The sequence below is a fragment of the Ornithorhynchus anatinus genome, chromosome 13 (assembly GCF_004115215.2).
Source record: "Ornithorhynchus anatinus isolate Pmale09 chromosome 13, mOrnAna1.pri.v4, whole genome shotgun sequence".
Taxonomy (NCBI): Eukaryota; Metazoa; Chordata; class Mammalia; order Monotremata; family Ornithorhynchidae; genus Ornithorhynchus; species Ornithorhynchus anatinus.
The window spans coordinates 30138886-30161290 of NC_041740.1; the positions used below are offsets into that span (position 1 = coordinate 30138886).

Consider the following 22405-nt stretch of genomic DNA (forward strand, 5'->3'; position numbering starts at 1 on the left):
TGAGAGAGAAGGCACGCTAACAGAAGAGCAGAAGAGGAAGGCATCAATCAATCAGGTGATCAACAAACTGATATTTATTGAGCATCTGAAGTGTGCAGAGCACTGAACTCAGCACTTGGAGAATGTAATAGGATTGGCAGACAGACAGACTGCCCTGATTAACTTAGACTTAGATTCCAAGCAGCATCCCTCTGCTTATTTTTTGATTAATCCTATGAACAAGTTATCCCATCTCTAAAGATCTCAATTGCACCAATTGCAAAATTGCTTACCATTTCCTATTTCCATCAAGATGTAGACAGAATGAATAATAATAATATTATTGCTTGTGGTACTCTACAGAAGATGCAGTTATGACTCAAAACATGTATATTCCCAGGTGGTCATCATAAAGGATTGTTATGATTCTGAAATTTTAAGATTCTAGACAGCTTCTTTCAATGGACACTTGTAAGCTCATTGTGGGCAGGGAATGTGACTTATACACTCTCAAGTGCTAAGTATAGTGCTCTGCACACAGTAAGCACTCAATAAATATGACTGACTTGTAAATTATATCAAGATAGATTTTCTTGTTATTTCTTCCACTAGACCCAAGAATGAAAGGCCACTGATATTTATATCATGTATCAGAAAAAATTTATGGGGTTTACATTTTCTAGGTTCCTCATGGAATTTGTCTGAGCAGATTATTCTGTTTCTTTCTCATGCAGTGATTACCACCACTTGGCTCTTGGGATAGAGATCAAATTCAGAATCTCCACCTGTGTGCTTTATATCACAACAGTAGCTTTTCGAGAATTCTCCCCCTGACAGGTAGAAGTGAAATCCCTAAAAGGGCTAGGCTTCATAAAATACTGTTGTCATGGATGTGATATCATTCTTGAATCATTCTGTGCCTAGAGACCATCTTCAGAATAAATCACTGGAACTCCAACCGTAGCAGACCATGTGTGAGCAAACCACAGAAATTAGAGAGATGTAAGACACATTATGTAGGTTATTTAGTCACTCCAGATTTGTATTACACACATTTTAGTTCTTTGCAAATGGCATATTTATGTGTAAAAGTTCATTTTGGCACTTGCCTACCAAGAATTCATACATGTCAGAGAGACAAGGAGTGTCTGAGATATCACTAGCTCTTTTTTTGATATTCATTGTACCCACATGTTTAATTTGAATGGGAACCCTATCCCTTCTGTCTGATATATACGTGACATTTATCTTCTCAGATGTATATGAATTGTTTCTTAAAGCAACCTCATATAATATTTCATTCTCAAATCTGGCTAGAATATGATAACTATCAATAGCTCACAATCTCAGTTAAATGGTCAGTCCCTAAAAAAAGGCTGGCTAATATTTATGCACCATATGTACCTGTGATGATTTAAGATAATCAAGTAAGGACATGTTCCTGTTAAGGTCAAGAGGAGTGGTCTAACAAAAGGGAATAATTGTCAACTAGTGCAGATCATGGTGAATTTTAACAACTGTTCAAATAGTTGGTGCAGCTTTAATATAAGTGAATGTCAGAGCAGCAAAAATGTTCCATTTAGCAGGGGTGAGGAACAATTCATTGAAAAGTTCCTTTGACCATTTAATTGCTACTATGTTTTATTCACTCTGATCCCTCAAATCTTTTGGCAGAGTTCTCTAAGAAATAATATTGGGAGGGGAATGTGTGTGTTTGCCTGAAAAAACATATGCACATCTATTAGCTCTTGCCTGCTGCCTGGGCTTTAAAATGCCCACAACCTTAAAGACACCATGCTTCTTTGTTGATAGATGAGTAACATCTGTGAGGATCTGGAAAGCTCTGAGTCTTGTGCCTTCTGAATGATACATCTGAGAACTCACATACAAGGTTTTGTTGATGGCCACACACTGACTAACATACATCAGGGTTAAAGGGTGCTCTTGAGGGTAGACAGGCTACAAAAATCAAAATAAAAAGGTTGACTGTGGAATCTCAGTGACGTTGGAGGGCTTTGTAAGCATGTATAGGAAGGACATCAAGAGGCTGCCAGAATAGGAGTACACAAACAGTCCAGTGTTGGTCATTCTGAAACCAAGTTTAGCTAACCAAAATTATTCAAAACAATCCAGTCCTAAAAATTCCTGATTTTACGGTTGAATTATCTAGATAATTGAGAATTTTTTCTGGGAACTGAATTCTCAAAATTGGCTGTATACACTGCTATAATCCACTAGATTGATTGCTTCTCCTCCATTTTGCTTGAGGCTGTGTAGATCCCTCATCTCTCTCATTAGTACATCTAAATGAAAAGTACTTCTTTCAGAGGGTATTGGGGGTGAGAATGCATTTAAGGTTTAAGATTTAAGGGAGAAGCAGTTTCCTTCATTGCTCAGGGTAAAGTGATTTGGCAATGCAAATGTAAATTAAACTTATTCTGCTTTTGCCAGCCAAGGATAAATTTCCTAGACCCCTCTGGCTATAGGAACTACAGGACTGTCTTATCCAAAAAATTAGCAGAACCAATTTTCGTATCCATTAGGAATCAATTTTTCACAAATGGTACAAATCCATAGCACTGAAATTTAGATATAGAGTTCCAGGAAAATTCTAATGAAAATTTTTACACCCAGCTACATATCCAAGCAAAGAAATGCATTCCTTAGAGGCACCCTAGTGGCATCTGGTACCTCCTGCTTAATAACAAAGAAAACATTGGTTTTTTTTATACTTTGCACCTGTGTTACTTAAAAACATTTGAAAAAGAGGTGTTTTTTTTTTCAAATCGCTGTACATTTTCTAAGAAAGTATGGCACATAAATCCTGTTAACAAATAGCAAAAAATTTATCGTGAAACTCCCAATGTATCTCTGGCAGTCTCCTAGTCCAGAATTTCCAAAGGAGCTGACAGAGTAACTAGGAAAAAAAACATAAAATGAGAACACTGCCTCTTCACACTAGTCACAGCAAAGCCCTCAGACATTACATTAATTTGCTGCTAAAGAAATGTATTACCTAACTAAACTTGTAATTCAATCACTGGACTCATGTTGCTAAAAAATACAGCAAGATTGTTGATGCAATCTTAGGCAATAATGAGTTACCCAATGACAAAAAAGTCACAGTAAAGGAATAGATACTGAATTTGAGATCCAGTCTTAAACATGTCCCATTAACTGCATTGACACAATTTAGTATCTTCATCTTGGTGTGTCATCATTTAGCCAAAATACCATCAACAGAAAGCTTTAATTAGGATGATTCCCTTCTGCCCTCTAAGAGGCCCCTTTTTAGCCTGGAGTTAACTTTGCTGCTTTTCCCATTTTCGGTCTTTTATCAAGGAGGTTGGACTACGTTCTTATGCGTTGTTTATCAGTCACACTCACATACCGATAAAATCTCACTGTCAGGAGACCTATCTTCGAAGCCTGAAGGGCAGCTTTATACATAAATGCAAGCACACAAAAGTGACTGTTCTGTGTCAGTGTTAGATACAATTTTCAGTTTCAAATGCAATGCCTCTATCCTAAAAAAAGATGTGTGACTTTGGCTTGGGAGGATCTATGCACAGTCTTCTTCAGAAACTGGGGCCTAATCTTCATGACATTCTTTCCATCCTATGTTTTGGAAGCCTAAGAGAACTGCAGGATGAGAATGTTTTCTTCTATTTAAACTACACATGTAACTGCCTGAAAAACCTAGTGGACACAGAAATGAGAGTAAGGAAAATGCTTCTGTTTATACTGAACCTACCCCAGTGCTTAGCACAGTGTTTAGCACAGAGAAGATAGCTATACCAAATTGAATTATTAGTAGTAGTACTTAAGGCAAGCTGAAAGTAAACTGGACAAGAACCTTACACTAGGCAAACATCTTAGAGAAGTTGCATTTGTAAATGATTTAATGGTTAAAATTCCCAGTTTATTTAGCACTTTGATAGCTGCATTAGAATGTTAAAGGAAAAAGGATTCCATACATCAGAAAACTGCTTACCTCAGTACTGTTTATATCCTGTACCTAATTCCCAATTCTGAGAGTTTTGTTTCTTTATGTAAACATACTTTGCTTTGAATCCTTGTAGGATTTAACTCTGAGTAGAATGTTTATAGTGTTGACGATGTTTATAGCTAAGTGTTACTGAAAGGCACTAATATTTGCCTTTAAAAGAATGTGCTGTACATTTTCAGTAAATCTAGAATAACTACAACTCAATTATTTGACTTTCAATGTATAACATCTCATTGCCTTACAGAAAAGAAAATGGATTGTTTCTTTTAATTTGCTGAAATATCATATCGTTCAGTGGTGTTTGTCCAACTTACTTTTTATTCCACTTACCTGCAAGAAAGTCAGATATCATCCATTTAGACACACTCTGGGGACTACTTACTAATGTTCACCTCTCCACCAACTACCACAATGTACTTTTTATCATTTTAAACAATAGGCAAAGAAAGCTAAGTGACTCATTGAGTTACACCTGGGGTTTGCTTTTATCCTAGAGACCTCATTTCATATTCTGAAAAGGTTTACTTTATGCACTAGAGTATTTTTATCCATTGAAGATATTGGTTCACTCTGCTCAGTTACAGTACCTAAAATGACATATAGTATAGAATATCACTCCTGAAAGCATTCCACAAATAGCACCATGGAGATGTTCCTCTCCTATTAAAAGATTTGATTAATTGTTAGAGATTTTAATCTTTTTGAAGTCATTCAATATTTCTCAATGCTGAGTACTAACAACAACAACAACAAAAAACCCAACACACATATTTTACCTGGCAATCAGTTAATGCTCTTCACTGAGCCTCTACTTTATGCAGAGCAAAAGCACTTGCGAGAGTGCAATAACATTACTAGATAAGATTTGTGCCCTCGAGGTCCTTATTGCCTAGTAAGATATGTAAGATGTGTAAGATATTAAAGAAAGATATTAAAGAAAAGCAGAGTTTCCATTTTGAAATACGAGTTTTAAGTTTTGTGATAGGATATAGCAAACACTCAGGTTTCTGTACTTTCACTAATTGATGGATTATTTCCCTCAACCTCTTAAGAACCTCATATGGAGGACAGTACTGTAACTGTCTTCTGTGATCAATCAATGGGATTTGTACTGTGTTTACAGAACAATAGATTTAAAAGATAGATCTCAGCCCACATGGGGCTTGCAAACTAAAAGGGATCCTATCTACAGAAACAAATGGATGGTTTACTAGGGAGCTGTACTTCCCATCTTGCTGTTCAGTGATGAAGGATGAGCAACATAACAACTTTCGACACATGGATATTCCATTCCTTAAGGTACTGGAAGAATACTATCAGTGCTGTTTGTGAAAGGTGCTTTAAGTAAAAAAGGTGCTCAGACCTACTAGTGCTAACATTCTCCTCTAAATGGGCACTGTGAGTTCTTAGATAAAGATTGTCAAAGACTAGATCAGGTGTCTGCCCAAGCCAAATATATACAACAAGAGAGAAAGAATGAGAGATGTCCAGCATCACCTGATATTTAGGAGTTGTCACTGTGACTTTAGCCCATAACAAGAGGTGAGTCTAGGACCAAGTTACTTTCCAGTTCTGAAGAGCTCTGGACCAAATACTTGAGATCCAGAACTAATGTTGATTTTTATGTCCTATTTATTATAAGCAGCCTAGGTTCAGATTCTTGGGTTGGAGCCTTCCCAGGGATAGAGACTGTGTCTGCTACTTAAAGGACAATCTTTGATCCCCTGATTTCAAGCTCCCATTAAGGTAAGGGACACTATGAAGAGGGGAAAGAAAATAGTTAATAAAAGTCCTCAAGTTGATCTTAAAAACTGCAACATAGAGAAAGGTTCCTTGGAGATTTGGGGTGAAAACTGCTCCACCTGGGTAGGGTTACGCTGAGAACCAGGTTTATGCTAACAAAGAAAGACTGGAAAAGATAAAGAGAGAAGTAGCAAATTGAAAATGGTTCACTGGAAGCGCATGGCCTAGTGGATAAAGCATGGGTCTGAGAGTGAGAGAGCTTGAGTTTTAATCTCGGCACCACTACTTTCCTGCTGTGTGGTCTTAGGAAAGTCACTTAACTTCTCTGTGCCCAAGTTTCCTTAAGTGCACATTTGGAAATTCAATACGTGTTCTCCCTCCTTCTTGACTGTGAGCCCCATATGGGACAGGGACTGTATATGGCCTGATTACTTTGTTTTTACCCCAGTGTTCAGAAGCGTGCTTGACACATAATAATTACTTAATCAGTACTAAAAAAAAAAGTCTTCCATTCATCCAGTCTACCCAGTTTGTAGCAAACTTAATTGATCACAAATAGATCCTAACAGTCAGATACCAACTCATGTATAATGCAAATGCAAATGAAATGGTAAACATGTCAAACAGGGAGACTATTCCAGCCCTTAAAGAGTTCTGAAAACGTCAAGATATGGGCACAAGAATTAATCGTTTTCTCGATTTTGTGTTTACAATATTTTTCATCTGGAAAAAGATACACATTCTACCCTCATCTTCACCCAAATGAGATTCAATATAAATATGTACCTCAGAAACATAAACAGAATATTGACTATAAAAGCAAATTAACTACAGAGCCTTCTCACTAAAACACTTCATAGACTCAGAAAATCTCTACCTAGACTTAGAAGCTCTCAGGAAGTTTGAAGATGATGGAAGAGGGCAGATGATATGCAATCAGGAGATTCTGATTTCAGAAATTAGGAATCTAGCAAAAGAAAGATATTGAAGAATACTGTCAAGACCAGAATGAGAAAACACAACACTAATCTCAATTTGTGAGAGATGTCTGGCTCAAACAGCCTTATTTGCAGGCAGATTTGCTAGAGGATAGTAGAACTTTGTTATGGCCTTATCAGTGGGGGTGAGGGTGCATTGTGACTTCAATGTCTCACTCATGATTAGCTCAGAAACTACAGAAAGAGCCAGGAAGAACAGCCAATAGTCCAGAGGTTCTCACCTAACCGAAAGTGACTCACTTGAAAGAGCTACAAGATATACTGCAGGTAATACTATCTCATTTTTACTCTTCTTCAGATCTCAACCTAGTTAACAAGTAGCTCCCTTTTACTGTCCAGCATGTACTGCATGTGAGAAACTCTTTCGTTTGGTTTGCAATCCACAGCCGATATAGAATCCTATCTTCGATTGTTCAAATCTCTCTCCACTGGATGTGCTTGATGTTCACTAAGACAAAATAGCACACTGACTCTTGCAAATCCAAAATGGCCAAAACCCACCCACTCCTGTGCACTATTAATTTTTCCTCCTTTAGCCACAAGAGGTTTTATTCAAAGAGAAATTCATAGGGAAAGTAAGGCACCCAAGACTGGCTTTTCATCCTTATCATCAGGCTAATTATTCCTTACGCATCTACAGTGAAAATGACTAAGAAATATGCCCTTTTCAGTATATTTAACTCTATTTGTAGACCTTGCCTTAGTGGACTGAGGTATCAGGTTCACCACTAGGGAAATACTCAAAAAAAAATTCTGATTTGACGGTTGTGATATGTGCTTCTCATATAGCTCTACCCTCCAGTAAGATCTTCATTTCCCTGTAACTGATTGCTCAGCAGCATCTGTACAAGAAGACCACTGTGAAAAACTCATTATCCCAATTAGCCATATCCTTCATAACAGAACTAATCATTTTTGCATGTCTAACATTATAAGAACTCTGAAGACCCAAACCAAATGTTAACAAAATGCAGAATCATGTAGTGTGCTGCTCGTGTCTTATCAGATATCTTCATTTCAAGAGACACTTGTTTAGATAAATCACTCCTTGACAATGCAAGGATTTCTTTTAAGAAATTTAACAAAATTGACTTCAAAATTAAAATACTTATTAGTTATCACAAACAGTCCTCAATTTCCACAGATGGAAAAACTAAGGCAGTGCAACTAATGATGATTATCTCAGGGTTGTGGTACAACTGATAATTGGGTATAGCTTTAACTCAAGAACCGCACCACCAGCAACTAGATTGAGATCCTGTAACAGTGAGGCAAATTTTTCGACTCTCTGGAAATGAAAGAAGGAACTTTCTAATTACATATGAACTAGTATATACAAAACAAAATGAGCAATGCTACTGAGGCAGCCATCATGCACAAAATTAATGCCTGAAGTTTGTTGCAGAAATCAAAAAAGACTCTACACTAGAATAAGGCAATAATTGGAAATAACTGTTATAATCATTGATTGAAGGCCTTGTCAATCCTAGAAGATTTCATTCATCTTTTAAATTTTCAGATCTAATGAAAATGTGAGTGGTTCTTAAAATGGTAAATGTTATGTAACAAAAATATTGAAAAGGAAGGGAATAAAAAAAGGAAGACTTCACTAAGGATAGTGGAACTTTAATGATGATCTAGTTGGGAAGATGAATTAGGTTTTCAGGTGCATTGTTAAGTTACCCTGACCCTGCTATTATGTTTGGAAGGCATGTCCAGCATGGCACTCCTGGTAGTGATGTATAACCACTATAATGCTAAAAATAAAAAGCAAATCCTCATCTTTTCTCTTCCAGATGCTTTGTCTTTCATCTCATCCCATTTCTATTCCTGAACATGCTAACACTTCATTTAAAAAAATATAAAAAATGATTTTTTTTCTAATCTGAAAAAAAAAACCATTGAGAACTAAAGTCAATGAAAATGTAACGTAAATAGTCTTTTACAGATGGTTTAGGTTTGTGGAATTTTGGGGTGAGAGTTCCTTTAATGAAATTTCTATAGGAGTGCTTTTCTGCATTACCATTTTGTGTAATCATCAACCTCCCTGAAAATATTAATCATTATGACTATTTGAGCTTTTTGAAATCCCTGTCTCAAATTTCTCCAAATTACTGCTCTATTTATCTTTGCAACAATTACAATAAGATGAATTGGATTCATGGCTTCAAGACCTAGACAGTTTTACATATGGGACTTGAATAATCTGGCATTTTCAGCTCGTGTTTTTTTCTTTGTTCTACAGAAGTGTGTATCTCAAGCAACCGCTTCTAAACTTAAGCCTTCAAATGCATTACTAGTTCCCGTGTATTTTTAATTATTCCAATCAATTAGAATGCAGGTGTCACATACTCCCTTAGATCTTCATGGAAAGCTGTAGCTGTATCAAAGGTTTTTCCATGCATAGATCAGAGGCAGTCTGTAGCTTGACTTTTGCCAAGGACTGCCATCTTAAAGCATTAATATTGAAACAGTAACATTTTAGTTGCTTTTGTTACACTCCAGGGTGTTTACAATTTGATTAATGTGCATTTTTATTAACCAGAGGGTTTAGTTAATTAAATTAGACCAGTATAGGAACCAGGTCAATGTATTGTGAACCAAAATGGTTAGGTTACTGAACAGCTCATTTCTGCTCATTGAATTCTATTGATTTTTGGCAGTTAGCGAAAGAAAGAAAGAACAGATGGTGGAAGAAAGAAATTGAGTTGCCAGTGATGGAATACAATATCGCACTGAATTATAAAGAATCATGTTCAAAATTCTCTAAATAGTCATTTGAATTAGTATACAAATACCATCACCAATTTTTTTTTTTCCCAAGAAAATGAATACAGACTTCAATTTCAAGCAGAAAAGTCTCCTTGGGAATATCCTCCACTATTCAAAGGTGAATAGGATGTCGGAGCAGTTGGCTCGATGAAAAATAACCCTCTCTCCTAGAGAAGAGAGGACATTTCCACATTCCCTCACCAGTAATTTTACCATTAGGATTTCTAGGAATTTGTGGAAACATCCACTTAAATACTTTCATCTTTTAAAAGTATAAAAAGTGCACCAAACTATAGTAAAAAAAAAAATTACACAAAATGATCAGCCTATTTGGAAAACCCGACAGAGATCCCTATGAGGGTAATATGCCAGCCTAATGGCACATGGGCAGCCATGCAGAATTAAATTCCACTTAAATCACTGCTGCACAAGCTAACTCTACAGTACTAACACTTGGTGTGTGTACTTTTGGTAGTTGAATCCATCTGCATTTCAGATTGTACAAACCGCAAGGAGGGCAATGAAGAGTAAGCCATTTTTTATCTATATGTGTTTTTTTTGCTGGTGGATAAAAGGTTTTAATAAGAAAAACCCACAAATTTACTCAAGTTTCATATGCTCCATAACCACAACATTATAAAGTAAATAAAAGAAACATATTTTTTTTCATGTAAGCACATTAGGAGGAATTTTGTTAAATATTATATTTTAGTCTAATTAAACTGGAGCATGCCCTTTGGAATTTCCTGGATTTGATGCACCACCAGTAAAGTAATATAAACCAGACAGGGTTGAAATAAGGATTAAAAAAATGCATTTTTGTTATTCCCAAATAGATTTAGAAGCAAAGAAAGTGAAATCATACAAAAGAAGTATTCACCATCTTTCAATGACTAAAACCTTTTTTTTTTAAATCAAATTTGAAACTAGTTTGGAAAAATGACCCTTATCTCCTTAAATCTAATTATAGTTCCTGAGGACGCAGTATCTCTAACTTGCTATTGAATTACATTTTACTTGTAGTTCTCTTTAGCACAACACTGACTCAAATCCTGAATTTTCCAGCGATGATTTTCTTCCCATAAGTTCCTCTGGACCTTGTACTCCGCAACTAAAGCAAGTGGAAGACGTCACTCAGGGGAAGTCAAACTCAAAACACATTATTTCAGATATGAAGAAAGGCTTTGCCCAAACTGTTTCCATGGTATCCCTAAATCTTCTCTTTTGTTCGGGACACTGGGCCATTGTTGGCCACAAAACTGACCATGTATTCATTTAGGCCACCACACAGTAGGGTGAGAAAGAGAACTCTTTTTGAATAATCTGTAAATTTCCAGGTACCTGAAAATTTGTCAATATACTTTTGGCAATTCAGATAAAAACACAAAGATCCTCAAGGGTGATGAAAGAGGTAGTAGAGTTGGAGTTGAAGATGCGATGGCAGGCAGGCAGTTTGGCATGGTAGGTGTAATTTGTCCAATGGAAATGTGGTATCTGAAAGCTGGTGTGAAAATACACTTATACTCCACTGGGAAACTCTTCCAGCAAAGACGCAACCCACATCTTCAAAAGTCATACTGTGGGTCAGAACTGCTCTAAACAAATGACTGTGCTCTAGAGAAACACACTTATGCCAGTGATTGTGGGTGCCCCTGCAGGTTGTTAGAGACTGACGATTCTCCAGGAGAAACTAGAACTTATATACCAGCTTATCTCTAAGACATCCTAGGCACTAACACAGACTCTCATTGACAAAACTGAAAGTTGTTAGAAAATTCTGTTACTAAAGACAGCAGGATATCCAATACATGGAGAGATTAAGAAATACCAAAAAAAAAAAAAGAGGCCAGTGTCTCGAATGGTTTCACCAGTGCCACCTATGAATCAACCAGTACCACCTATGAATCATATTCAATACCAAATATCAGGACAATATTACCCACAATTAAGTAATAGAAATAAGAGTACGCTGAGCAACACTGAAGTAATACTTGGAGCAACATAGTTTCATTGGGAAGACATATCAACTTTTCAAACAGTGCCATTTATTGTGCATTTATTGTGCACACAGCACTATAATTAGTGCTTGGGAAAGTACTATGTACCAGAGTTAGTTGACATGATCCCCTACCCTCAACAAACATACAGTCTAGCAGGGGAGACAGACACTAAAATAAGCTACAGGTCAAGTCAGGGAACTAAATTTAAAGGTTTGTACTTAAGAGGTAAATGTATGTAATGAGTGCTGCCTCCTCCCTGGAATTCCTATCCCCTTCATAATTAACACACCATCACTCTCTCATCTTTTAAGTACTTCTAACATCACATCTCCTCCAGGAAGTCTTCCCTAACATAATCTCTCCGTCATATTTTTCCCTTACGTTTGCGTCACTTGTGGGTTGGGTCCATAACCCATAAACCCTTTGATACTCACTCCACCCCCACAGCACATATATACATATCCTTATATTCTGTTGCTTCCCCTAACACTGATTAGTTTCAATATCTGTTTTCGCCTCTCTATTGTAAGATCCTTGAGGACAAGAATCATATCTTTCAACTTAACCAATCAATACTATTTAACAAACACTCAATTCAGAGCATTGTACTGAAAGCATGGGACGATACAATAGAGTTAGTAGATATGACCCTTGCACTTAAGGATCCTACAGTCTAGCAGGTGAAGGCTTGCTCTCCTACAGCAAAAACTTTAATAGTAATATTAATAATTGTGGTATTTATTATTGGGAAGCATTGTGGCCTAATGGATAGAGCATGGGCCCGGGAGTCAGAAGGTCATGAGTTCTAATCCCAGCTCCTCCACATGTATGCTCTGTGACCTTGGGCAAGTCATGTCAGTGGGGCTGTGGCTCAGTGGCAACAGCCTGGGCTTGGGAGTCAGAGGTCATGGGTTCAAATCCCGGCTCTGTCACTTGTGGGCTGTGTGACTGTGGGCAAGTCACTTCACTTCTCTGTGCCTCAGTTACCTCATTTGTCAAATGGGGATTAACTGTGAGCCTCATGTGGGACAACCTGATTACCCTGTATACCCCAGTGCTTAGAACAGTGTTCTGCACATAGTAAGCGCTTAACAAATACCAACATTATTATTATTATAATGGGCCTCAGTTACCTCATCTGTAAAATGGAGATTGTGACTGTGAGCCCCATGTGGGACAGGGCCTGTGTCCAACCCGATTTTCTTGTATCTACCTAGCGCTTAGTTCAGTGCCTGGAACAAAGGAAGAGCTTAACAAATACCACAATTAATTAAATTAAAATGTATTAAGCATTTTCTATGTTCCAAGCCATGTACTAAATTCTGGAACAAAAGCAACTTAATCGAGTCAGGCACACTCCCTGTCCCTAATGGGATTCAGAGAGCAGGCATTTATTTAAACCCCATCTGACAGATGAGGAAACTAAGGCACAGAGAAATTGAGTAATTGGCCCAAGGTCACACAGCTAGTAAGTGACACAGCCAGGGTTAGGCCCCAGGCCCTCTCACTCACAATCCAATGTTCATTTCACTGTGCTGTGCTGCACCTCATTAAGATCAGAACTTTCAGGGGCAGGGGCCTGACGGACCTGTGTGTGACAAACCCATTAGAACAAACCCATGGAAAACCTCATTTCCGCTTTGCCACTCCCTTCCCTGTCACCGTTGCACTTCGATTTGCTCCCTTTGCCACCCCTCCTTCAACCCCACAGAGTTATGTACTTATTCATAATTCCCTGATTTATATTAATGTCTTTCTCCCCCTCTAGACTGTAAACTCACCATGGGCAAATAATTTGTCTACCAACTTTTTTATTGTACTCTCCCAAGCACTTAGTACAATGCTCTGCACAGAGAAAGCACTAAATAAATAAGGTTGATTGATTGATTAGCATAATGGAGATCTATTTATACATAAAACAATGTAGAAGCAGTGTCAGTCCTGTAGTGGTATTTTCAGCTACAGTGTCATGCATAGATAGAATCTTTTCATCTGTAGTGCCATCTTCAAAAATCAAAGGTCGCTGAATGTGTATGATTCTATTAAATGAACTCAATATGGGGAAAAAATATTTACTATTAACCATTTTGCTTATTGGAGGTAGAAAGCGTAGACCTTTCTTACTCCGTTTTTGACAGATACTTTTGCAGTTGACATTCCTTAGGTCTGATTTAAGTTAAGTAGAGCAGCATCGGTACATGATCTAGAGTATTCCAATCTACCCAGGGACCTCCACACATTACAAAAGAAGAATGACTCCTTTCCAAAATGAACTATGAAATCCCTAGGTTCTAGCAAATCTATCTAGGAGAAATATTACTAGCATGTGGAGGCAAAGTAATGGAAAATATTTCTGAAAAGTTAATCCCAGACTATGTCTATATGTTAGGGAAAAAAATCCACTTATTCTACTGGATTTTAGGCTTTAGGGACTTAAATCTGGGCAAAGCTTTAAATTGAGATATGGCTCTTTGTTGAGAGAGATTCCAGGATGTTTTTGAGAGAAACTCTAAGATACCTTATCTGTTTTGCAAGCAAACAGTGATGTGTGTTGTACAATAATTGAGGTATTTGATAAGTACTATATGCCAACCATTTCACGAAGTTTTAGAGTAAATACAAGATAATCAGGTCCCACATGGAACTCACATTTGAAATAGAAGGGAGAACAGGTACTGAATCCCTATTTGGCAGATGAGGAAACCAAATCAGTTAAGTGACTTGTCAAGGTCACACAACAGGTATGTGGCAGAGTGGGAATTAGAACCCAGATCCTCTGATTCCCAGGCCCGTACTCTTTCTATATTGCTTCCCTTCGTATGAGTCCAGGCCATGGAGAAAAAGAATGAAGAAAAAGGAAGAATTGTGAAACCAGAAGTTATGAAGTTCTCAGCTGTAGTAGGTACTAAGTAATATTTTTTAATATTTTATATAGCATCTATGTGGTTCTTTGGGTCCAAGACCCCAAAGAACCACATAAAAAAACTCAACTCAAACTTTTCTGTTACGGCTGGTTGAGGTCATAATAAATGCACAAACCACTGTGTTTCGCATGACTTCCCTTCTACACTATAAATTCCCCCCAGCACCGGAATATCAACCCAACCTTGCTAAAAAGTTGGGCCTGGTTCACTTAAAGGTTCTCTAAGTTTTGGCAACCTTTTTGATAAATGAGTGAAATTAGAAACTAAAGGAGTTTATGGACTCTTTTCAAAGGTTTTCTGGAAGCATTATTTCTTAATATAAATGAAATGGTTACCTTTTATCTAATGTTAAGAAGCTCCAAAATCCTTTTTCAAGGAGAAAGAGAAAAATTATGTTTAGACAGTTGAGCCTCTGTAGCTTTACACCATGTGATAAATGTCTCTAAGATAAGAGAAAGTTGGTAACCATGTAACAAAATAAGAAACAGTATATCTGCTTCTAATTTAGGCCTTTGATGAAAAATTCAGATTTTTAAGGTTGTAACGCTCTAAAAATTCCTAGTTTCCCTTTAAACTGTGTGGATTTCTTCATAAACCTGGACACAAGAAATCGCCAGTTTTCCCTATAAATGAGAATAAATTGAGAATGTCCCACATTGCCAGAGCATACAGTTTCAGATGTCATCGCTGTTTCTACACAATATTTTAAATCCTGAATGGGGCTTTAACATAACAGCATTTTGGATCCCACTGTAATGATATTAAAATGGTTTGAAACTGACTTGATAAAAAGACTTCCAAATTCTAGGGGAACCCTTAAGGATTATACATGTGAAAACTGGATCCATCTTCTTGAATAAAGGATTTTACTTTGTCTTTATGCTCCAAAGACTCTCTGCCGCCTAAAGTGCCAATGCCTGGTTATTAAGGGCACTAATATCATTAACTGGATGGTTGTGGCCACTACGGCGGTCACTGACTGAAACTGGCTTATCTCAGATTCTGAGGAAACTACCAGAAGTGGCGGGAGGAAAACAGAGATGCTGCATTGCATGTGGCAGTGTCACAGGCCATGGCGATTTCAAAACTAGGTTTTGGCAGTGCTATTAAAAGGAAGCAGTAAGAAGAGGAGGAGGGGCAGGAAGAAGTAGGTAGAAATAATAATAATAACTGTGGCACTTGTTAAGCGACTGCTGTGCTAAGTGCTGGGATTGATACAAGCAAATCACGCCAAAGTCCCTCTCCCACATGGGGTTCACAATCTTAACCCTCATTTTACAAATCAGGTAACTGAGGCACAGAGAAGTGAAGTGATTTGCCCGACGTCACAAAACAGATGAAGGGAAGAGCCTTCTGACTCCAAGGCAATAACTCTCTCAATTAGGCCATTAGGTATGACAGCCATCACAGTTTTGGCTGCCACAGTTTCCTTTTCCAGGAACTCCTCCACATCCCTCCCAGTGGTCCCTCTCAGAACTCTTATCCACAGAGCCCTGAAGCAGAGGCAATAATAATAATGTTGGTGTTTGTTAAGCGCTTACTATGTGCCAAGCACTGTTCTAAGTGCTGGGGTAGATACAAGGTAATCAGATTGTCCCTCATAGGGCTCACAGTCTTCATCCCCATTTTACAGATTAGTTAACTGAGGCAGAGAGAAGTTAGGTGACTTGCCCAAGGTCACATGGCTTTCAGGCGGCAGAGCCGGGATTAGAACCCATGAGCTCCAACTCTAAAGCCCGGGCTCTTTCCACTGAGCCACGCTGCTTCTCCTCTCCTTTCCTTCTTCACTTCCTCCTCCACCCTCTGCCCTCTTTCCCCCACTGGCCTACATGGGTTAGTCTCATTTGTAGGGAGTGACGGGGGGATGAACTGCAAGTGGGGACATCCACAGACCCCTACAGACGGAGAGAGAGACTGTATGTAAATGGTCTACCCACCTTCCAAAAAACCTCTCAGCCAGCTTTGGTGTCTTTCAGTTTTTTGAAGATGACAATATTGATGGCTATATTCTATTCATATGAATTAGTGTGGTTAAAAAACGTCAACTCTCCCTCTTGCACTTTTTGAATGACAATACAGATCCTTGTTATACTAATGGGATTGTGGCACCCATTTCTGCTTTTAAGCCTTCCTCTTGCTATCTCATTCTTTGGGAAGGCTTCGCTTAATGGGAGCCAACCAGGTGGCCATTGCAATGGCTGCCTCATATCATTAGGTGTTGTTGAAGACTGGACTCCATTCTGATCCTCCTTGACCTCTCTGCTGCCTTTGTCACTGTCGACCATCCCCTCCTCCTCCATACCTTATCTCACCTTGGCTTCACGGACTCTGTCCTCTCCTGGTTCTCCTCTTACCTCTCTGGCCGATCATTCTCGGTCTCCTACGCTGGAGCCTCCTCCCCCTCCCATCCTTTAACTGTTGGAGTTCCTCAAGGGTCAGTTCTTGGCCCTCTTCTGTTCTCCATTTACACTCACTCCCTCGGTGAACTCATCCGCTCTCACGGCTTTGACTACCATCTCTACGCAGATGACACGCAGATCTACATCTCCGCCCCTGTCCTCTCCCCCTCCCTTCAGGCTCGCATCTCCTCCCGCCTCCGGGACGTCTCCACCTGGATGTCGACCCGCCACCTAAAACTCAACATGAGCAAGACTGAGCTCCTCATCTTCCCTCCCAAACCCGGTCCGCTCCCAGACTTCTCTATCACCGTGGATGGCACGACCATCCTTCCCGTCCCGCAGGCCCGCAATCTCGGTGTCATCCTTGACTCGTCCCTCTCGTTCACCCCACACATCCTATCCGTTACCAAGACCTGCCGGTTTCACCTCTACAATATCGCCAAGATCCGCCCTTTCCTCTCCACCCAAACGGCTACCTTACTATTACGGGCTCTCGTTATATCCCGGCTAGACTACTGTGTCAGCCTTCTCTCTGACCTCCCTTCCTCCTCTCTCGCCCCGCTCCGGTCTATCCTTCACTCCGCTGCCCGGCTCATCTTCCTGCAGAAACGATCTGGGCATGTCACTCCCCTTCTTAAACAACTCCAGTGGTTGCCTATCGACCTCCGCTCCAAACAAAAACTCCTCACTCTAGGCTTCAAGGCTCTCCATCACCTTGCCCCTTCCTACCTCTCCTCCCTTCTCTCTTTCTACCGCCCACCCCGCACGCTCCGCTCCTCTGCCACCCACCTCCTCACCGTCCCTCGGTCTCGCCTATCCCGCCGTCGACCCCTGGGTCACGTCCTCCCACGGTCCTGGAACGCCCTCCCTCCTCACCTCCGCCAAACTGATTCTCTTTCCCTCTTCAAAACCTTACTTAAAAATCACCTCCTCCAAGAGGCCTTCCCAGACTGAGCTCCTCTTCCCCCTCTACTCCCTCTGCCATCCCCCCTTTACCTCTCCGCAGCTAAAGCCTCATTTTCCCCTTTTCCCTCTGCTCCTCCACCTCTCCCTTCCCATCCCCACAGCACTGTACTCGTCCGCTCAACTGTATATATTTTCGTTACCCTATTTATTTTGTTAATGAATTGTACATTGCCTTGATTCTATTTAGTTGCCATTGTTTTTACGAGATGTTCTTCCTCTTGACGCTGTTTAGTGCCATTGTTCTCGTCTGTCCGTCTCCCCCGATTAGACTGTAAGCCCGTCAAACGGCAGGGACTGTCTCTATCTGTTGCCAACTTGTTCATCCCAAGCGCTTAGTACAGTGCTCTGCACATAGTAAGCGCTCAATAAATACTATTGAATGAATGAATGAATGAATGACTTCAGTATGTCTTTGAATAATTGATTCTTCCCTCAGAATTTGCAGGTGGGGCCACTTGTCAGCAGCTCATTCATTTATTCATTCAAATGCATTAATTGAGTGCTTACTGTGTGCAAAGCAATATACTAAGCACTTGGAAGAGTACAATACAACAACAAACGGAAACATTCCTTGCCCACAATGAGCTGTTGGGCATCCTACTCTCATTTGTTTTCATTACCTGACCATTCAATTAAGCAATGTTGCTGTAAGCTTAAGTAATGGTAGACTGCTTTTCAGTCCTGCCAGTGGATGTTGAATAACATCTAGTGGAAGCCCTGAAGCATTAGAATTTGTAGAGCACTATCTTTCCCTAGACATTGTACTTCAGGCATCTTACTTTGTTGTCACTATACCCCTTTGGTTATGGAGAGGTGGATATTTTCATCCCCGTATTTGCATGAGGAAGCAGAGGTTGGAGGTCTTGTTCAAGTTCACAAAGCCGACTAGCAACAGAACTGTGACTTGATTCCCTGACCCACGCCCTTTCCACCATGCTTGGGTAAAACACTTGCCTCTGTGACACGTGTTCAGTGGAGAAACATCAAACAACAGGAGCCTAAGGCAAATCAGAAAAAGGACATCCCGTAGCAGCTGCACCAGTCTGATTCCTCTAGAATAGGAATAGGAGGAGTAGTCTTCAACATGATTCTTTGAAATACGCTCCCTGCAGTCATCCATGTGTGGTGGTGGGGGTGGGTTTATAATGGTGAGTTTTATGGGCTAACAGATTGTTTCGGGTGTCTACATGTTGGCTAACAAACATTTTGGAAGGAAGCCTTCTTGGAGCATAGCAGGACATACTGATTTGAAATAACATGTTGATTAAATGTTTATCGGGATAAATCTGGTTTTACTATGAAGAAATTACTGCTCATGGCCACATATACCAATGCAGTCCTCCTGAAAATGATTGTTCTCTGTCAGACTTGGGCTCAGAGAGGAAATTGATAATTCCTTTTTATTACATGGCATAATCACATTTCTTTCTCAAGATGAGGATGACTGAATACCTGCGTGGAAATGCCTAGTATTTTTTGAATGGTATTTGCTAAACACTTCTGGTGTGCCAAACACTATCCCAAGCAATGGGGTAGACAAGAGCTAATTGGGTAGGATACAGTCTACATCTCACGTGGGGCTTACGATCTTAATCCCCATTTTACAGATGAGGTAACTGAGGCACAAATAATTTAAATGACTTGCCCAAGGTCACACAGCAGACATGGAGCAGGGCCAGGAACACAGGTCCTCTGCCTCCCAGGCCCATGTTCTTTCCACTAGGTCATGCTGCTTCACAGTATTGGAACTGTGAGTTCTCTCTAAAAGTGCTACATGTTTGCCCCATGGAAAAAAGCTTTCAGAAATCAGAACCAGGAACCTGGAGACTTATGTTCTAATCTTTTTCTGTCACTGACCCATATTGTAATTTTGGGCAATTCATTCATTCATTCATTCAATAGTATTTATTCAGCGCTTACTATGTGCAGAGCACTGTACTAAGCGCTTGGGATGAACAAGTTGGCAACAGAAAGAGACAGTCCCTGCCGTTTGATGGGAAAGGTGATAAATTACTTACTCTTAGCTTGTGAGTTCAGTGTGGAACAAAGACTGCCTGATTTTGGTATCTTGTGTGCAGCCCAGGCAGTGTAAAGTACGTAAGGCACTCTTAAATACAATAATATTAATAATTACAAACAACTTGCATTGAATTCATATCACTGTGCATTGCTAAATGCTTGCTTTACTCAGGCTGGAGTGGGGAAGGGGAAATCTAATTGGTCTGGATTTAGATCTCTGAATTTCCAATGCCTGGTCAACATTTAAAACAGTTCTGTCCCGGGGGGGGGGGGGGGGGGGGGGGGGCGGGTAGAAACTCAACATGCTTTTTTGGCAATGTTAAGCATTTAAGATGCAACCTTTCCAGCCGACTAAAATCCTGGCCTGAGACCCACATTAAGAAGTTATTCTGTGGTTTGCTGTCAAATTGTTTAAGCAATTTAAATATTAGTCTAAATTAGTGTAAATGGTACAAACACTGAAGGCAAGGATGAGCCAACTGAAAAAAATGAATATCCAAACCGTAACAGAGATCATACATGGTGCAAATATGTTTTCCATCGGGGCCTGTACCACAAATGGTTTCCGCTTCCTGTGTTTAACAAAAAACATTCCTTTAGATTGATGTATACCTTCAAAATAAATGAGACCTTCAAAATAAATGAGACCTTTTTTTTAACAACCTCTTAGATATGAAATCATTTATACATTGGGAGATGGTATGACAAACCACTGGCATAGCATGCTCATCTCTCAGTGTCTCTGTATTGAAACTTGGCAGAAACTGCAGATTTATAGTATTTCCCCAAATGTGTAGTTGAAGAACTTCAGAATTGACTGATCTGGAATAAGTGCCACTCCTGGAGAATGTCAAGAAATTATTGTGACCTTAAACAAATGCTTGGAGCTGATAGAGTTGCCTCTGGTCCTCCCGCTACAGGAGAATTCTGGAGTCACCCTGACAACCACAGCTTGGGTGAAAGAGTACTGCTGAGTGTAGCTATCCCTCCCAGAAACATAGATTATGATTTGAGGACTGCAATAAAACAGTCAAGAAATGGTATTAAGTTCTTATTGAGTGCAGAACACTGTACTAAGCGCTTGGGAGAGTACTATATATCAGTTGGTAGACACACTCCCTGCCTACAGCTGAATATTAGAACCCAAAGACTGGCACCATCCAAACCATAGACCACCTGGCCACCCAGTTGATGTTAGTTTGTCGCTTCCTCAATAATATAATTTCAATATTCCCATTCCTAGGAGAGTTTTTAATCCAAAGGACTGTGCTTGCAATGGTGTGTGGTTAGTCTGAGTAGGAAGCTGACCCAGCTGTAATCAAATCTGTTGAATAAACATGAGACTGCAGGTTCAGAAGCTTGGATGGTGTTGTGTGTGTGTCTGATAATATTTGAACAATAATATTTTAACATTATGAGAATAATAATGTGGGCTTACCTTAGTCCGCTTAAACCAATAACCTTTGTTCCAAGGATCAGCCATAGAAGATAGAACTTAAAGAAAGCCTTTCAGAGAGAAGTGAAAGACCTCTTGTGAAAATTTGTATTTTGGGGTACATGCTACTTATAAAAAAGATTGATTGAGCCCAGTGGAATTCTGGGAAACTCTCGGTGAACTATTTTGTTGGCCAATCTAGACCACGTCGGGCAGTGTCTGGCTTTGACTGGCTTCCAGTGCAGAATGTTTACAAACAGTAATTGCTTGGAGCTGGGAAGGAGCCTCATAGATGGAGGTAGAGGAGTTTCTATTTCTCAACCCCACTCATTCACAATCAACTGTGGTAATGATAGGCAGAGTTTTCTTATTTTATTATTATAAAAATAATGACTGAAAGGATAAGGAAAACCTTATAGTTATGTTTATACCTGAGTTGGTAAAAAAGTGGATGAATAAACATTTGTTTACCTATCTTCAAGACTGCTTTAGTGTTTGCTTAATACCAATACAAACTGCATTTTATCGTCTTACAGTGGGACTTTTGATTAATTAAAATATTGTCATTTCCTTAAATAACATTCATTTAACTTGGTCATACCGAGTGCTTTTCAACACTTTTATTGAGGACAAATTACCAAAAAGTCAACCCTTGAAAAAGAAAATGAGAACTACAAATAATTATAGGGATGACATAACTGGATTGCCTAATTTCTGGCAAGCTCATGAAATGCAGTGTGATATTCTGAGGTGATTTTAGAAATTACTGAGTTTAAACACCACAAAAAAACCCCAATTTAACACAGAAACTCAGTCAAATTGTACTGTAGGATTTGGTCCAAACTTTCTGACATTGAGATCATATCTGTACATGTGGGAATGGCTGAAAAGCCCAATGAGTGACTGCTATAACTGCTATTTCCCAACTTAATGATTCAGAAAGTTTCCATTTTAGTTTGACAGCCAAGACCCAAGTCACCCTCACACAGGGCTGGGTGGGCCCAGTATCTTTATAATTTGAAGATATCCACCACTCATCGTACCTTTCAACGTACCTCAGCTATAGGCCATGGACAACTGTCTATATTTTAAAAGTTTTCAAATTCAGAGAAGGGTAGAGAATCATGGAGAGATTCACCTCTTTAGGAAATGTGACTTAAT

At 39.4% G+C, this 22405-nt stretch overlaps 1 protein-coding gene across 3 annotated transcripts in view; it reads right to left on the reverse strand.

The window, feature by feature from the left end:
• SEMA3A (semaphorin 3A) overlaps window positions 1–22405 on the reverse strand; it is a 266016-nt gene that overhangs the window by 152986 nt on the left and 90625 nt on the right. Inside the window, exons 1-2 of one of the 3 annotated variants that reach the window (XM_029077341.2) lie at window positions 21248–21315; window positions 20329–20381 (exon numbers count right to left, since the gene is read on the reverse strand). The exons of the other annotated variants lie outside the window; for them this stretch is intronic. The gene's annotated coding sequence lies outside the window, so the exon portion shown is untranslated. Of the gene's footprint in view, window positions 1–20328; window positions 20382–21247; window positions 21316–22405 lie in introns of those variants that run through there. 3 annotated transcript variants of the gene reach the window in all.